This window comes from Lepidochelys kempii, chromosome 1, assembly GCF_965140265.1.
Source record: "Lepidochelys kempii isolate rLepKem1 chromosome 1, rLepKem1.hap2, whole genome shotgun sequence".
Taxonomy (NCBI): domain Eukaryota; kingdom Metazoa; phylum Chordata; order Testudines; family Cheloniidae; genus Lepidochelys; species Lepidochelys kempii.
In genome coordinates this window covers 79488186-79506851 of record NC_133256.1, presented here as the reverse complement: position 1 = coordinate 79506851, position 18666 = coordinate 79488186, and the positions used below count along the sequence as shown (strand labels likewise).

The following is an 18666-nucleotide window of genomic DNA, read 5'->3' as shown; positions in this document are numbered from 1 at the left end:
AAGTTTTTTGTTATTAATTTCATCTGTTAATAATTGGTTGACGTAGGAAGTACATCTTTCTCCCTTAAATGATTTTAACGATTGTTTTTGGTGTCAGACACTGTAGCACCTTTGGTGAAACATTATAAACATCATATCTGCAAGACAGGCTAGAGTATTTTCAAAGTGTCTTGCTAAGGATAATAAAGTAAGAATGCCTTTTACTGATATGTGCTACAGCCATTCCTTTATTTGTAATTTCTATTCACAGCACATACTTCTACTCTTTGGCTGGTTAACATCTTTCACTTTAGATCATGTTTTGTGGTAAGCGGAGGAATTTGGTTTTGTGAGGTTTATTGCAGCTTAATATACTGTAGCAATAGTATAAATTTATCTACAAAAACACTTGCATAACTGCAGAAGAAAATGAAGACATAGTGAAAAATAAAGTGCATGTTACATTTTCAAAGCAGTAAATTAAACTTCACACTGTGATGATGCTTTGACTCTGTATAAGCTCTTTACCTCCAGAAGCCACTGTAGCCTTACATTACCTTTGTTTCTTTTTCTTTAGAAATTATCAAGCAAATTTTAAATCTCTTAAACCTCGCACATTGAATATCCTGCATAGTAATTAATGTTTAGCTTCTTCTAAAACTGTGTGTAGAAGGGCACACACAAAAGTCATTTGCCAGCTGGGGTTTCTGTATGCTTCTCCCATGTATTTGAAATGTTTAATCTTGTATGGTAAAGACCTTTACTGTAGCATTGCAATTATCGGTCATTGCAGATTTCATTTTCATTATCTTTGTTGCAGTCTATTTCAAAATAGAGTGGAAACCTATTATCGGGAACTAGAATTCTGTCTAGTCATCTGCAGTTTCAGTCACAACAAGCCACAGGATTAATTTTAGTTGCTTAGATATACTCGAAGTGACTATCACATGGCGATTTGCTGAAGCAACTGAAGCACACTTATAGAAAAGTTGTTTTTACAACGGGAAAAGATAAGTGATTAAGTTATTTGTATAGTACCTTTCTTGAATACTTATGTTTAAATGTAGCTGCTACCAAGGTATCTTCATGGAGATTTACACATGCAGCTCCCATTAGTGTCAATGGGAGTTATCCATACAGTTATTCAGACTCACTGAGTCAAGTGGTTTGACTCATAGCTCTCTACTAGTCCTTTCAAGCTCTTTGTGGTAAGCATTAATCCTGATTTTTCAATTTAGCAATGGGCATGCTTCAAGTTTTTGTTCTGGGTCTGTTTTCTTTATATTTAGAGTCTACTGCGGCTTTAAGTCAGGTAATAGGTCTAGTACTGTTTCTGTGCTGGTGACATTATATATATATATATATATATATATATATAAATAATGCTCATTTTCCAGATGTGTGTGTGTGTGTCTCTGTGTGTGTGTGTGTGTAAATATTATACACACACACACACACACCTGGAAAATGAGCACATATATGTATCTATATAAGTGTGCTCAGAGCTCGCCTACCAGATTGGCCCTTACAGATGAGCTTACACAAAACGGATGGGGGGAGGGAAGAACCTCCCTCATAACCTTTAGCTCAGTGGTTAGGGTACTCACATGGGATGAGGGGAGACCTCCAGGTTTTGAAGGGATTTGAAGAGAGCCCTGCCAGTTCTAGAATGCATGCTTTAACCTCTGAACTATATGATAGTCTGAGGTGGGGCTGCTCAGTTTCTCCTGTTGAAGCTGGTCTAATGTGAATAAATAATTTTTTAAAAAGAAGTCACCAGAGCAGGGCACTGAATCCAGCTTTAACAGGAGAGACTGAGATGCCCACCACACTATCCAATAACTCAGGGCACTCACCTGTGCGGTTGGAGACACAAGTTCAAGTCCCTCCTTGTACTCAGGCAGAGTGCGAGTTTGAACCTGAATCTCCTATGTTATGGTTGAGTGGTCCAACTACTGGGTTATTGGGTATGGGAGTGGGGGCACCTCCTCAGCTTTCTGAGACAAACAGCTGACCTGGATTAGGTGACTAATTCCAGGAGAGGATTCATGGCTATGAATCCTGAGTGAAGGGAGGTGCCTTCCCCTGCCCTGGAGTTAGGCACCTAGGGCCAGATTCACAAAGAAACTCTTAGGTGTCTAGAAAAAAAAATCCACTGGAGTCACAAAGCCTGAATTTGGCACCTAGGCTCCTCATACCATGAATGGGGAGAGACAGGTGCCTCGAATGGGATTCACGAAAGCCAGGATGTTACGCAGCTTGTTGCCTAAAATAGGTGATGCCAAGCTGAGAGGTGTGTACTAAGCCCTGCCCCTCTCTTGCAGATAAGTGCCTAAGTCCTGGCTGCAAGGATGCACCTATGCCATTTTAGCAAGAAGTCAGTGTAGGAAGGGAAGGAGCACCCGCATAACTTTTAGCCCTGTGGTTCGGATACTCACCTTGGATGTGGTTGATATCTGGTTCAAATCCTCCCTTGGCCTGAGGGGGAGAAGAGATTTGTATAAATTCACTAGGCCAGAGAAAAAATTACAATGACTCATTAGCCCATTGGTGAGGGCACTCACCTGGAAGGTTGGATACCCAATTCCCTGTTCCAATAAATGTGTTTATTAATACAAAGTGGAACAGCTTCAAATGGAAAGATTGCAAAAGAGTGCATTAGAGCTGGATTGGATGCCACAGGAGAGGTGGGGGAACATAGTTTGTGAATCCTGCTGGGGCTTAGGCACCAGGCACCTCCACAAAGTTAGGCTTTATGTAGCAGTGCACATGTGCACCACCAGAAATTTAGGCACGAAGGGAATCTTAGCTATCTATGGACTTTGTGCGTATAGGGTTAGGTGGCTGCTAAGCAGGGGTTTTGAGGATCTAAATTTTGGACATAGGTACCTCAAATGGTAGTTAGAGGTCTAAATGTGGATTTAGCTCATGGTTTTTTCCCAGTTGTCTAACTTTAAAGTTCTAGTCTTCCTACATGACATCATCCAATTTGTGACAATGTTCATATATTTTTTATGCTGACCTATCATTTGCCACTCATATTAGTAACAATTGCCAGATTTTGTATCCTCCATAAGTCTAACATCAAATATTACCTGTTTGTTTCTCACTGTAGTTTTTTCCCTCACCTTTATTATTATAATGATCATCTTGCTAGCCTTTCAGATTTTTCTGTTCCGCCCAGGAGCCACTAAAAATGCTGCTGCTTGTTTAACTTGTTACAGCCTCCCCAATTTCCATATTAGACTTCCATTCAGGAGTTTACATGGTTACCTCTGAAGCTGACAATTAAGTTCAAAATCTTATTCACATTTAAGGCTCTTAAAACCTCAGATGCTTTGGTACTTATGGAATCTGATTCATGTTTAAATTCCCTTCTGAAGTTTGCATTCAGCTTCTGATTTATCTCAACTTCCTCCCTTGCCATTTGTTTTGACGAGCTATCTTACCTTTGCTAACACTATCCTGATTTGGTGGACATCTCTCCCTTTATTTGACTTCTACTCTTTTCTTAGTATGTTTTATGTGAGTTTAAATGACAGATTAGCAAACCTTTTTTAATCCATAGAACGCATACAGTACAGATGGAAGCAGTGTGCCTCTGTCCTGACCTGGAGGAACCAGCACAACAAGCAAGAGGGCAATTCTCTGCCCATATTCATTCAGTTCCTGGAGTATCTGCTGCAATTGTCAGGAAGGATGTCAGATGTGATGGAGACTTTTTGTGGACTCACCTCTGCTAGAATCACCAACTCCTTTCCAGTGGACTCCAAAACAGCTTTGCCACATACTCACAAAGCAAGCTTGCTTTAATTTTACAGTAATAAACTGATACTTAATTCAAGATGGACCCCTCAACTTTAAATTCCATAACACTAACCCACAATCCTTCATTGGTATAATCAAAATGTGCAGTCAGTGTTAAGTCCTGATTGGTCCGGGCATCTTGGATGAAGAGAGGGAAGATCCTTTCTTCATGTCCCAGTTCCACCTAGAACTGGCCCTTGGTAGAAGCCACCAGCCCCTTTTTATCTTACCTGCTAGGCCCAGGTAGGCCCTCCCACAGGGGCAGCATAAGCCTGTCACAAGCTAATTTCCATTCATGCTGTCAAACTGATCAAAATCGAAATGGGCAATATACAGTTTAAAAATACTGTTTAACCCTTTAACCCATTCTTGAACTCGACTTTTTTCCAATATTTTCAATATTTCCAGTCTGACGGAAATAAGAACTATCTAGACTCTCTACCCATTACCTGAAATGGGCATTTTGTACGGGTTTTAGCAGTCCCCCCACACTTCTGTCACTTAAAGTGTAATAGGCAGGAAACTTTCTGTCTACAAGGAGAAGTCCAGCAGCTCTCATACCCAATCCAGTAGTGGCATGAGCAAGGTCTCCCATGCTAAGCTAGACCACTTTTCTTCAAATTAAAGCTGCAGTCTGGTGCTTCCTGGGAACAAAGCAACTCAGATTGCATCATGACTTCTGAAAATGCAGAACCATTTAAACATTCAGGGGGAGGGATAGCTCAGTGGTTTGAGCATTGGCCTGCTAAACCCAGGGTTGTGAGTTCAATCCTTGAAGGGGCAATTTAGGGATCTTGGGCAAAACTTGGGGATGGCCCTGCTTTGAGCAGGGGGTTGGACTAGATGACCTCCTGAGGTCCCTTCCAACCCTGATATTCTATGATCATGTACTATAGAGTTTCATCAGCTGTGGTGTGCTTTGAGGCATGAGTTATGGGAAAGAATACATCTAAATTTAGAAAGAACTATTCAAAAGGGCCCTGCAGGAGGAGATACTGGGTCCTGCCCCTCAATTGGGTGGACAGCAAGAAGCACATCTTCCTCCTTCCCCCACAAACCAAAACATGCCCAACCACCCATTTGACAATGGTAGTGAATCCCAATCACTTTCTCGTAGTACTGAGTATGAAACATAATAATGTTATCCCTGAAATTTACATGCTTCTTCATAACATATGAGACCTTTCCCAGGCTCCTCCTGCTTGGAGTCTCACTACAGATTTAACCTCTGCCCCCTCCTCCTTTTTTCTGCATAAACAAAATTACTATTTAACAATAGTTATAGGTAAGGCTGTGATTTAGTACGGACGTCATGGAAGTCATGGGTTCTGTGACTTCAGCCAGCGCCGGCTGGGAGCTGCATGGTTCCCTGCCACCTGAGGAGCCCCAAGCAAGAGGAGCCCCCTGCAGCTCCCAGGGGGATCCCCGTAGCTTCAAGGTGCCAGCAGAAGGGGTCTTTGGAGCTCTGAACCCTCATGGGTGGTGGAGGTCCTTGGAGCTCCCAACCCTACTCGCAGCTGCCCAGGATCCTCATTTAATCATGAATATTTTTAGTAAAAGTCAGGGACAAGTCACGGGCTTCTGTGAATTCTTCATTATTGTCCATGACCTGTCTGTGACTTTTGCTAAAAATATCCGTGACAAAATCTTAGCCTTAGTTATAGGTCAAGATGAGTCATTGGTTTCACCACCTGTCCACATTTATTTAGATTTAACATTAAAAACAAAAACTGTGCCAGGTGTCACTCACCTCTTGAGCACCTCCTACTGCTGCATCTGGTACTGCAGGCTTTTTCTTGCTCCTGATGCCCCCCTGTAGGCAGTCAGCCTCATTAGGGAGGTCATCAGTGGCTCAGCCTTCTGGCAAAATCGTACAGTCAATACGAATGAATGAACAAACGAACCAACCCCTTCCGGGATTAGAAAGGTCCAGCAAGGACAATTGGTGTGCCCTTGTTAGTGTCTTCAGCACTGTATCTGGGCCCTCGGGAGTCTAGCCCCTTTCTTGGGCTTTTTGTAAAAAGTCAAGTCAGAATGGGTTGTTTGCCCTCACCAGGGTCTTCAACCCTATCTCTGGACCCTTTTATCTAGCCCCTTTTCTTGGGCTTTGAAACTAGCCATGTTCCCTTTCCAGGGCTTCAGCCACTCCAGCACTGTCTGGCAGGGGGACCAAGGCCTGCCCACTACTCTGGGTACCAACCTAGGGACCCTATACACTGCAGCCACCTATTTGTCCCTCCAGTTTGCTGCTGTTACTACTATTTCCTGGGCCTTTTCCTACATAGCCCCCTTCTCTTCACCTTCCCCTCGCGGCTAAAGTTCTTAAAGTCTCTTCCTCCTGGCTGAATGCCAAAATACCACCAGAACTCTTTTTCTGGTTTTCTCTCAAGCTCCTGTGATTTACAAGGAGCACCCTTGATAGATCCTCTAGTCCCAGCAAGGGACTGACTTGCTCAGGCCCTGCAGCTCCTTTTATCTGAGCCTGCTGGGCTCTGATTGGCTGCTTCCATACAGCTTTTCTAGGCAGACCTGGAGGGCCCACTTTCACTGCTCTTTTTCTGGGGCATTGTAGGACCACAGGGACTCTAGCAGGAGTTCACAACAGCCTGGTACACCCCGTCACAACACATACAGTCATAATGCAAAGGCACTGAAAACCCTGCCTTCTGACTTACAATAACCATCCAGCAGAATAAATATTAATATAAAATAAATTAACTCTGCCAGCCAACAACAGAATAATCACATGGAGATAACAGATTGTCAGCTGGGGCTGAGGTAAATAATACTTGAAAAACTCCAGAAAATCCTCTCACCCAAAATCATACCCAGTAACATCCTCATCTCCTTCTCCATGAACAGCTGGTTATCTTATGACCTTGAGGAGGATTTGTCCAATTGATTCATTTGGATTCTGAAATCCTAAAGGTTTAAACTCTTGTTCAATAGGTTTAGGACTTTCCTGAACAGTCTTTCGCCTTTCACTCATGCTGTGGTGAGTACCATTTTTTCTAGGTTCACACGGCTATTCTGATGTGAATTCTCTGGTGACTCAGTTCCTCGGCGATAATATGGTGTTTTTTGTTCTACAATTTTCTTAGAAATATCTATTTCTCTCTCTGCCATTCCCATGTCTTATGCATGATGGGGTCTGGAAGGAATAGGTTTGAAATCATACAATATCCCAAAAGTTTGGAAATCAGAGCTAGAAAACAATGACTCATTGTCAGTGTGTATTTCTTGGAATCCTAGAAGCATAGGGTTAGAAGGGATTGCAGGGGTCATTTGGTCTAACCCCCTGCCAAGATGCAGGATTTGTTGTGTCTAAGCCATCCAAGACAGATGGCTATCCAGCCTCCTTTTGAAAACCTCCAGTGAAGAAGCTTCCACAACCTCCCTAGGCAGTTTGTTCCATTGTCCAACTGTTCTTACAGTTGGGAAGTTTTTCTTGAGATTTAATCTAATCTGCTATGCTGTAGTTTGAATCCATTGCCTCTTGTCCTGTCCTCTGTGGAGAAAGAGAACAACTTTTCTCCATATTTTTTATGGCAGCCTTTCAAGTATCTGAAGTCTGCTATCATATCCCCCCTTAATCTCCACTTTTCCAAACTAAACATACTCAGTTCCTTCAGCCTTTGCTTATATGGCTTGTGTTCTATCCCACTGATCATCTTTGTCGCTCGCCTCTGGATCCTTTCCAGTTTCTCTACATCCTTTCTATACATTGGTGACCCAAACTGGACACAGTACTCTAGCTGAGGCCTAACCAGTGCTGAGTAGAGATGTACTATCACCTCCCGTGACTTGCATGCTATGCCTCTGTTAATGCAACCTAAAATTCCATTTGCTTTTTTTGCAACAACATTTCATGCTGACTCATGTTGAAGTTGTGATTCACCACAACTCCCAGATCCTTCTCAACAGTGCTGCTAGCAAGCCAGTTTCCCCCATTCTGTATTTATGATTTGGTTTTTCTTCCTTAAGTGTAGCACCTCATCTATTTTTGTTGAATTTAATTTTGTTTCTATAGCTCAGTTCTCCAATTTATTGAGATCCCTCTGAATTTTAGTTCTATCCTCCAAAATACTGGCAACCTCCACTCCCACCCCCCAGCTCTGCGTCATCTGCAAACTTGATCAGTGTGCTCTCTATACTTACATCCAGGTCATTAATTAAGATGTTAAACAACACCAGACCCGAACAGATCCCTGTGAAACCCCACTTGAGATCTCCCTCCAATCCGACATAATTCCATTAATAGTTACTCTTTGTTAGTGGTTGTTTAACCATTTATGTAAGCACGTAAGGGTAATTCTTCCAAGCCTACATTTCTGCAGCTTATTTATCAGAATGTCATATGGGACTGTGTCAAAAGCCTTGCTGAAGTCCAGTATATTATGTCCACTGTATTCCCCCTATCCACCAAATTAGTTACCCTACGAAAAAAGGACATCAAGCTGGTTTGGCATGATTTGTTCTTGGTGTAAGCAGAGTCAGGATGAGCTCCACCCTGACATCTGGTGGTGAGGTGTGGCAAGTTGTGGAAAAGAATTTCAAGGGCTGATCTCATTTGCATAGGCACACCCATCCCGCCTAGAATGAGGCCATAGCTGCCCAAATGGTCACTTTGGCTGTTGTGGGATCCCCAGTGTCTCTGTTATTGGGGCAGGAAGAATAAATTGTTATTACCTTGATTATGGGAACTGTGCTTGGCCTTTTGTTATGATGGAGGGACTCACCATCAACTAAATAGCACTCACTAGGCAAGGGTCATGGGTTCCAAAACTCTGTGAAGTGAGAGAGACTAGGGACAAGTATTAATACTTGGTGGTATAGGCCTCTTGGTGAGGGCCTTACATGCTAATTGCACTTCCTCCTCTCTCCACGGTGGAATATCAGAGCTAATTTTGATTCTATTAGGAGTCTAGTTACAGGCTGCTGAGCTCACTTTGGGCTAATGGTGCACCAGCACCGAGGCTCCCCTACTACAAGCTGAATTCACCAAAGAGCTGAACTGACTAAGAGCTGAAATCACTGAGTGTTGTGTTAAGCAGTGGAGGAGCCTGAAGCTATATTGTGGAGCAGTTTGCGGGATGGCTGGAGTGCCTTGTGGACAGGCTGGCGGAGCAGTTCATAGGAGGGCGGGAGCTGCTTGTGGGATGCGGAGCTAGTGGAGCGGAGCCCTATGGAGCTGCAGGGCAATCAGCTTCAGATCATGTAAGGTGCCTCTTATCTCTCTTCCACCCAGGTTGGGAGGTAAAGCTCTGCAGATAAACTTTCAAACTCTGGGGCTGCCCTGACCAGGGACAGAGACTTTTGGGTCATTGGACTTTTGGGACTTTGGGTGATTTTGGGTTGCTGGACTCAAGAACCAAGGGGAAAGGACACGACCCAATTTGCTTGGGGGGGGGTTGCTCATGGGTTGAGTTATGAATCCTGTTGGTGGTGTTTCCCCAACATAATGCCACATTGTTTCTCTCTGTTATTAAAAGGCTTTTTGCCACACTCAGACTCTGTGCTTGCGAGAGGGGAAGTATTGCCTTTTGGAGGCGCCCAGCGAGGGTGGTATATATTTGTCCCAGGTCACTGGGTGGGGGCTCGAGTTGGTTTTGCATTGTGTTATTGGAATGGATCCCCTAGATATTGAACCCGGCCCTTGTTGCTGCCAACTCTGACGGGCAGAAGGGTTACATTGGTAAATCTATGCTGGCTGCTAGTGATTACCCCTTCATCCTCCGGTATTCGCAAATTGAGTGTTTTATACATTGCTAGAGTAGCTTTCCAGGTATTGAAGTCAGGCTGATTGGTCAATAGTTCCCAGGCTCCTCCTTTCCCCCTTGTTTAAAGAGGGGCAGTGTGTTACAGTCTTATGTGAATTCTCCTGTCATCCATGAGTTTGTAAATATTATTGCCAGTGGCTCTGAGATGTCTTCAGCTAATTCTTCAGCACCCTGGGGTGAATAGCAGCTGGACCCACTGATTTGAATTCATTCAAATTGGACAGATGATTTCTTATGTGTTCTTTACTTACCCTGATCTGCATCCCTTCCCCTTTATTGTCTATAGTAACTTCACTAGTCATCCAGTCACATGTTATTTTTTGCAAGAAGACTGAAGTAAAGTAGGCATTGAGGCAGCTCTGCCTTCTTATCCTCTCTGTTACCAACTCATCTTCTCTACTGAGCAGTTGACCATACTGTCCTTGATCTTTCTTTTTGCCTGACATATTTGAAGAATTCCTTCTTGTTGTCTCTCACTTTTCTTGCCAGCTGTAACTCATTCCTTGTCTTGGCTCTCCTGATTTTGTCCCTACATACACGTGCTATTCCCATGTATACTTCCTTGGTGACATACCCCTCCTTACATTTCCTGTATGTATCCCTTTTGGTTTCTAGATAGCCAAAAAGCTTCTTGTGCAGCCACATTGGCCTCTTGTGACTCTTCTTATCTTTCCTCTTCATCAGAATAGCTTGATGTTGAACTTCTAGTATTACATCTTTTAAGAACTGCCAGCCCTCTTCCGTTCCTTTTCTTCCTAATTGGTCTCTCCATGAGACCTTGCCTGCTATTTCTCTGAGTTGGCTGAAATCCTCCTTTTTGAAGTCCAGTGTCCTTCTTTTGCTGTTCTCATGTCCTCCTTTCCAAAGGATCTTGAATTCAATCAGATCATGATCACTTTCTCTCAAGTTCCTGACCACCTTCACTAATGCAACTAATTCAACCCAATTGGTCAAAACCAGAGCCCAAATGGATGATCCCCTAGTTGTTTCCTCAACTTTTTGAATCAGAAAGCTGTCCCTACACACACTATGAATTTGCATGACGTATTGTGTTTTGCTGCAATAGTCTTCCAACAGACATCTGGGAATTTAAAATCCCCCAGTAATACTACCTCATGTGTGTGTTTCTTCTGGAATGTCAAATAAAAAAAGAGATACCTTGAAACTGTGATGACCTTTTGTGGGTCTAGTGAAAAATAGAATTTTGACAATTCCAGAAATATATTTCAATAGCTACCAGATATGTATGTCTTTTCTCCACACCAGGTTCTAAAAAATGTTTACACAGCCATGCCCACCCACTCTCCCCCAAGATACCCAGCTCTTTTAATCAAAACAACAATTCTTGAAATCAAGTATCAGAGGGGTAGCTGTGTTAGTCTGGATCTGTAAAAGCGGCAAAGAGTCCTGTGGCACCTTATAGACTAACAAACACATTGGAACATAAGCTTTCATGTGTGAATACCCACTTTGTCAGATGCATGTCTGTTACAATTCTGGAAATGTAATTCAAAATTTGAAAATTAAATCTGTATATTATTTTGTGAATCACAAAAAGGTAGGGCTGGAAGGGACCTCAAGAATTCATTTAGTCCATCCCCTTAATGATATATTAACCATCCATATAAGAAAGTTTTTTCTAATATCTAACCTAAATTTCCCTTGCAGCAGATTAAGCTGATTACTTTTTGTGCCCTGGGTGGACAGGGAGAACAACTGATCACCATTCTCTTTATAATAGCCCTTTATGTATTTGAAGACTGTTATCAGGGCCTACCTCAGGCTTCTTTTTCCAAGACTAAGCATACCCACTTTTTAAAACCTTTCCTCATATAATATTTTTACTAATGCAAAAATGTCTTCCTTCAAAATTATAAATATTTAGGGATCTTTATGGTATATAGACTTTGTATGTGAAAGGTGATATAGAAACTGATATATAATCACTAATAAAATGTGCTGAAACTTCATGTTTATTGAGGTGAGACTATATCCCTGAGGTGATTAAAACATTGTGTCTTATGCTCAGACCAGTTCTAGCCTACTTTACATGCTGAGTGAAAAAGCTTTTGAGAGAGTCTCCACTACTGTTTGTCTCCAGTGACCATCACACCTCATATTATGTTTTGTAACACAATTGTCAAATATTTTCTTTGGACTGATCATGCATGAAAGACTGAAATCTTTTACATCAGCGAGTGTGTTCTCTTCAGAATTTTCATGTCCTAGCACTGCCTCTTTCTCAAGCGTAAATGTGACCTTCCTGTCTCCCTCACCAACAGATTCCCTTGAATAAAGCAAGGAGGAAGAGAGAAAAAAAATGCCTTGTGATTTCCTGTTTTGGCATGGGGAGGGGTTATGCTGCTTTCCCCCCCTCTTGTGCAACCAGCCAATTCCCTCTCCATCTTTAATGCTGATTTCTGTAGCTAGTTTTTGTTCTGTTTGATACATTCTGACAAGGTCAGCATATTAAGTTACTAAGCTTCTCATTAACAGTATGTAGCAAAACATGGAAAAAGAGAGGGCAGTTACTTCCCTAGTAAATACAGAGGCTCAGCTTTGCCTGGAGATCTCTATTGCTATTTGAGTAATCCAGGGAACAAAGGCTAGGGACACTAATCTAATTTCTGCAGTGACACTGCTAAATCATTTAAAAGTCTTCAAGTATAGTTGTCTTGCTCAGGAACATTTATATATGAAAGAATGTAGCCCAATTTTATTTTGCTGCTATATAAAATTGTTTGCAGTTCAGCTGCAGAACATTTTCTATCCAAAGAACACAGAATCTAAAAACACTGTTACCACTTTTGCTACATGTAAATCTGATGCAAATGACAGAACACAGAATGTACTGTGGATTTTCCCTTCTTACTTCTGCTTTTTGTTTCCTTTATCATTTGTCTATGAAAATATATTACAGATCTCCATTTTCAGACAGTTACTCTAACTATGGCCATAATAGGAAGAAAGACCAATACTTTAATTTTATTTTCTTCTAGAACTTTTTCAAACAGTGTTAAACAGATAGTTCCTAAACTGCACCAAATCTGACCTGGCAAAACATATTCTTACAAACTGCACAAACTCTATTTTGTTCCATTTGAACAGAGCAAGCAGAATGAAAAGCCAATGTCTGGCACCTCCCCAGTCTTTGACAAAGGCTCAAATGCTGGCTTTTTGTTCTCTATTGCTGTTCTATAGTAATAGAATAAAATATCAATCATGCATTTCTATAAATATAACTTGATTGAGCTCATTTAATATTTCAGCTTTGGTGAATGGTAGTCTGAATTTTCATTTTCCTCTATAGCTTAAATTATGTAACTTTCCATGGGCCCCTCACTACTGGAGTCTCCTTAAGAATCTTTGAAGGGTTTTGAGCTCTATGAAGATCTTACTTTTTAATATTGTGAAAAAACCCACAGGCATTTCTGAAGACTCCATAGACAATAGTTGCTTGTGTGCTGGCAGGCCATATGGGCCATATTTAGACTAGGGAAAATCATAGTTTGAAACAATTGTGTTAGCTAATCTCATTTGCAATATCACTTAAGTCCTGGTGTAGCTGCAGTTTAATACCTTGAAACCCATATTTGCTGGTCAGGTTTGAACCTAGTGGGGAGCCAAGTGTCAATGCTGACCAGCTAAACTAGGTTTAAAAGTGTTAAATTGCACGCAACGCTGAGTCCTCAGTGGTCAGTGGATGCCACTTAATAGCAGACCTGATATTAAGAATTTATGGTTAATAGCAACATTGTGCTGTGAACTAATCCTGTCCCATTGACTTTAATGTTAATGGGATTTGGAAACTAGCAACAGAAATGTGGATTATTGGTAATGTTTTGATGTGCCTTCCTTGGCTGCAGCCTGGCCTGAGGCTGGGAGGGGAGGCTGCAGCCTGGATGCCAGGGCTTCCCAGGGGGATCTGGGTGCAGGGGGCTAGTTGACTTCACAGTACCTCTCTCTGCTCTCCAGGTTGCTCCCTGCCTTGGCACTGAGGGCCAGGCTTGGCACAGCCCAGTGTTCCATTCCCGGGCTATAGCCCCGCAAACCTGCCAGAGGTTCTGCAGCCAGGGAAGGAGGTGCTGAGATGTGCAGAGGAAATGCTGGGACATGGCAAGCACCAGCCACAGGCAGGTTTGTGGGGATGCAGCCAGGGAAGGAAGCGCCAATGTAAACAAGGTGGCCCATTTCAAAACAGTTGACAAGATTGAAATGGGCCGCCTTGTTTACAGTGGCCTCATTAGCACTACAAACGTGATTTCCACCCCTTCTTGTCAACTGTTAAGAATAGCCCACTTCCACCTTAATTGAATTGGCTCATTAGCACTGACCCCCCACTTGGTAAGGCAACTCCCATCTTTCATATGCTGTGTATTTATACCTCCCTTCTGTATGTTCCACTCCATGCATCTGACGAAGTGGGTTTTAGCCCATGAAAGCTCATGCCCAAATATATTTGTTAGTCTCTAAGGTGCCACAAGGACTCCATAATTTTAAAAAGTACTCATCACTTTTAAAAAAAAGCTTCTGACACTTGTGGGTGCTGAGGACTTTTGAAAATCTGGACCTTAAGTGTTAATAGCATGAATATCCCTGTATTATAGGTCAGTTATTGACTTTGTAGCTCTGAAGAAAGTGGACATTTTCTAGAGCCTTCCTCCCCCATCATGGATATTTCAAAAAGACTTCCTTATAAAAATCTGTTTTGTTTTTGAACACAGACCAAATATTCTTTCAAGCTTGTTTATCCCTTTTAGTTAAGTGGCTCCACTGTATCCATGACACAAATGCCTGAAAAAGGAAAAGGAAAAACATCTTAAAGTTATAATCCAAGCCAATCAAACTCTTAAATGTGGCTAGCAAGTTTATCCCTTAAAATCTATGTTTTACTGTGCTGTTATTTACTATGTCATATAAAGTAGAATGTACTGGAGGCAAAGAGTACAAAAAAGGGAAGCCAGAAATTTAAGTACAACTCTCCAAATTATCTTCATTAAAGCTCACACTTAAGCCCTAGCAGAATTCACAAGATACAATGTAATTTGAGAGTGTAAAAATTAGATAGGTGCTCGTTTCAGATTTTTGTGCACACAGCTTCATGCTTGGGCCTAGCTTACCTGCATCTGATTTACATGAAAAACCTCTCACTTTAGCTCCAAATTCCCTTCTATTTTCTGTCGGTAACAGCAGTGACTCAAAAAAGGAATCAAATACCATTTCTTTACTTACTTTAAAAATTCCTAATAAGGCAAACTACATTTTGTTCAAAATTAAATTTAATGGTGCTTGAGTTGAGATCTTTCCTTATATTTTTGGCCTCATCCAAGCTTTCCCCTTACAGATGAAAAGTACATATAGTACTATGTATACAAGGAAGCACAAAATAAATACAGCTTAGCTCTTTTTGTTCAAAATCATCCCCACTGAGACATTGGAATCTGGAAAACTCCCAGCAGAGATGACTGACTGAAACAGATTTATATATTTTTATAGAGATGGATAACACTTTCTGCTTGGCTAGGAAGCCAGAACAATTGTACATAGTCCAGCTGCCCTTTCTAAATGCCAGCAGTATATCTGTTTGTGACAGGATGTAATTCTATTCTCTTTCTTCTAATCTGGTTTACATGTATCTGTTACTTCGGTAATATTTCTGTGCCACCCAGGGCAGCAATAGTAGTTTAGAGCTGTTTTAATTTGCCTTTAGCAGATAATGGCCTTGATGACCAGAATTAGTGGCACTTATTGTGCCCCAGCCCCACTCTGCTGCCATTCTTGATACACCTTCACTACAATGGGTGGGGCATACAGGGTCTGGTTTAGGGTTGGTTAAGTTACCACCTCAAGGAGCAGAGCAAAGGAGACTTAAGCGGGGCTAAGGATATGGCCCTCATTCTTTATAATCATCATCTAGTATCCTTCATTAGGAAAGAAAACACTGGAGTTTTCCTTTTGGGTCTGGAATAATTTCTTCCAAGTAACTCAAATTACTGCATATGATTCAAAGTCAATTATGTAAATCAAAGACAAAGTTTCCAATGTTCTAAGGCTACAAAAGTCAAATTTTCAGTGCCTTTTGCAATTGCAAAAAATTTGAAAAGATAGGCTTTTACTCAAGATTGTGGAGATTCTTATGCATAAAGGACTAAATTTGGAGGTAGATTAAGTGATGATGTAAATTAAACAATGTGGAGTCACTTCAAGTTGATATAGTTTACACACTGAAAGGACAGAAAGGAGGGGTAGACCATTTAATGGTGATGGGTACATTACAGAGATACAGAACCCGATTCTGTCAGCCTCAGTTGCATCTTGCTCCGTGAGTAATCATAGTGTAGTCAACATGTATAAGACTGGAAAAATTAGGTACATTATAATAGTAGCTAGAAGAGAACCACCAGGATAGTGTCAGATGGTGTAAGGTAAAGAAATATGATGGGTGACCTTATCATAACCTAGATAGAAAACAGTTCTCCTACTTTATCTTATACCTTTTTACTCTTGCTTTCTTTTCTTTCTCCAGCCTTGTTCTGCTACCCATTTGGGATGTAAGTTACACCATCACTTTTTACATTTACTTAGGATGTGAATTTGATCCCAAGTTTTGTATTTGTTTATATCAATATACAAATTATATAAAATTTTCTGATGAAAACCTTGAACTATCTGACAGTGGCTTTGCCAGTCTTTTAAAACCATCAATCCTTGACCAATGCAAATTACCCTGTTCCTCTGAAAAATTGTGAGCATTTATTGGACTGTGGATGTGGAGAAGAAAGAAGCTCAATGTGTGCTAGATGACCTTTTGGTTCTTTTCTTCTCTTTACTTGCAGCTGTTGTTGATTCAGGAAAGGGAGCTTTTCTAATGGTTTTGCCAAAACTTGGCATGAGACATTGTTCATTTTTCACCCTGCTTTTCCAGTTTACCAAATGATTCCCTAGGGCATAGCTATATAATAATATTTGCCCATAAATCTCACAGCTCTTTACATAATGTCATTATATCCATTTGACAGATGTGGAAATTGAGACATTGAGGTTTGAAGCATCTTGCCCATAGTCACATGGTCAGTGGCCTCTAAGGTCCCGATATGTATTCCACACCAAAAAATTAGTAAGCTTAGAGTGATGGGGCCAGATCTTTGGCTATGTCTGAGAAGGATGCAGTGCAGGTCAATGTAAGGAATGGAAAGATGGCATAAGTCTAACCTTTACAATTCACTGACCTTAGACCTGTTAGGTGCCAGCACTGTCCCTAGATGTGAGTTACTGCTGTAAGTTAAGCATTTTCCAACAACTCCAAAATGGTAGCCAGAGACCTGTGGAGTATAGGGAAGTCCTGGCCATACCCCTACACCAACAGGAGAGTGGGGGATGGTGTAGGAGACCTCCACTGCTTGTACACCAATAGAGCACCCCCCTACTTTTAGGCAGTACCAGATTAGAGTATCTGGGCCATGCTGCTACATTGTGCATCCCACCAACACAAACTCTAAAAACCAAGGAAATAAGTAGTTAAGTCACCAAACACCCCAGCAGGTTTAAATAGGAATAGTTCCATTGATTTCATCACTAGCTGAGGATCTGTTTCTCATGTTTTCCCCTCCACCCCACTGATACTGCACTCATCAATTCCCCTTCTCAAGGTCAGCTATTTTTTCTTCCACCACCCACAGCTTTCATATTTCCATCTTCATTCTGAGGAACTAATGGGCACCCTTGAACAACAACCATGGCTATTTGTTTTGGTGATGAACATAGGGTTGCTATAGCTTTCAGAAGTTACATTGTATTTAGTTCTGTACATGATCTTGTACTGGTATGTGTAAGTAAATGAAGTATGGTGACCACTGCTCAGTATGCTCCCCACATATTCCTGATTTCTAATTATGCCCCCCCTTTCTTTCCTAGGCTCAATTTCTGGGTCAAACACAGACTTCCTATGTGAACTTGGATAAGTCATTTTATTTAAACCATATCTGAGTTTCCCATCTGTAAAATGGGAAGGATTCTTCTGTAACTTACAGTAGTGTTAGGATAAAATCCCAGTTGTATGGCATTCTGAGGTGATGTGGGCATATAAGTACCTAGGCAGATAAATGTCCCACAGGAAGTTAATCAGATGGAGAATTGGCTTGTGTAGCAGAGTTTCAAGCTCTTGGTGCCTCTTGCTATTTGTAGGGGTTGAGATAGAGTTGGAGGAGGAGGAGAGAGTTGCAGCCCAGGTTGTGTGGGACTAGGGTCTAACTCCACAAAGGAAACTCAGCCTCAGCATTACAATGCCTAACATTGAAGTGCCCTGCCATCTAGTGGAATCCACCACCCTGAGTAGGCACCCAGGATCCCTAGACAATCCATGGGGAGAGTTAGGCCCCTAAGAGCAAGGGGACTTACAAAAGCCAGTAAGCTGAGTGGAGAGCTGTCCAAGCTAGCCAACAGGAAATGCTGAGGAGAGGGGTGAGACCTAAGCCTTGCCACTCAAAGGGAATTAGGCACCTAATAGGAAGCATCTTGGTCCATTTGGGATTCATACTTGTGAATCCTCTACAGATTTAGGTGTCTAACCTAAGTCTGTCCTTTCTTGCACAAAACCAAGGAAAAGGAAGTGCTCTGCTTCTACCCAATAGCTCAGTGGTTAGAGCACTCAGTGAAGATTTGGGAGACCTGAGTTCAATTTTCTCCTCTTCCTGATGTGAGGTCTCCCCTATATCAAGAGTTCCCTAATGACAGGGCTATAGCACTGGCTCCAGTTGCCTGGAGTCCCTGGCTGTAGGCTGGCCCCAGCCCCAGCCTGGGGCTCCGGCCATGGGGGAAGAGCTGCAGAGTGCCGGTGGGAAGCAGGCAGGATCTGGGGGTGGGCGGGACCACACGGGGCTGTTTGGGGAGGTATAGCCTCCCCTGACCTTTGATACCCATCGCCCATGCTATAGAGCAGTGGTTCCCAAACTTGTTCCGCTGCTTGTGCGGGGAAAGCCCCTGGTGGGTCGGGCCGGTTTGTTTACCTGCCGCGTCTGCAGGTTTGGCTGAAAGCGGCAGCCACTACGTCCCTCGGCCCGCGCTGCTTCCAGCGGCTCCCATTGGCCTGGAGCAGTGAACC

The 18666-nt window shown here is 42.1% G+C and overlaps 1 long non-coding RNA gene across 1 annotated transcript; it reads left to right on the top strand.

The window, feature by feature from the left end:
* Positions 1-854: 854 nt before the first annotated feature.
* LOC140904004 (uncharacterized) lies at positions 855-3823 on the top strand. Its single transcript, XR_012156411.1, has 2 exons — positions 855-1187; positions 3548-3823. It is a non-coding gene; the product is annotated as an uncharacterized lncRNA (long non-coding RNA).
* The last annotated feature ends 14843 nt before the right edge of the window (positions 3824-18666 follow it).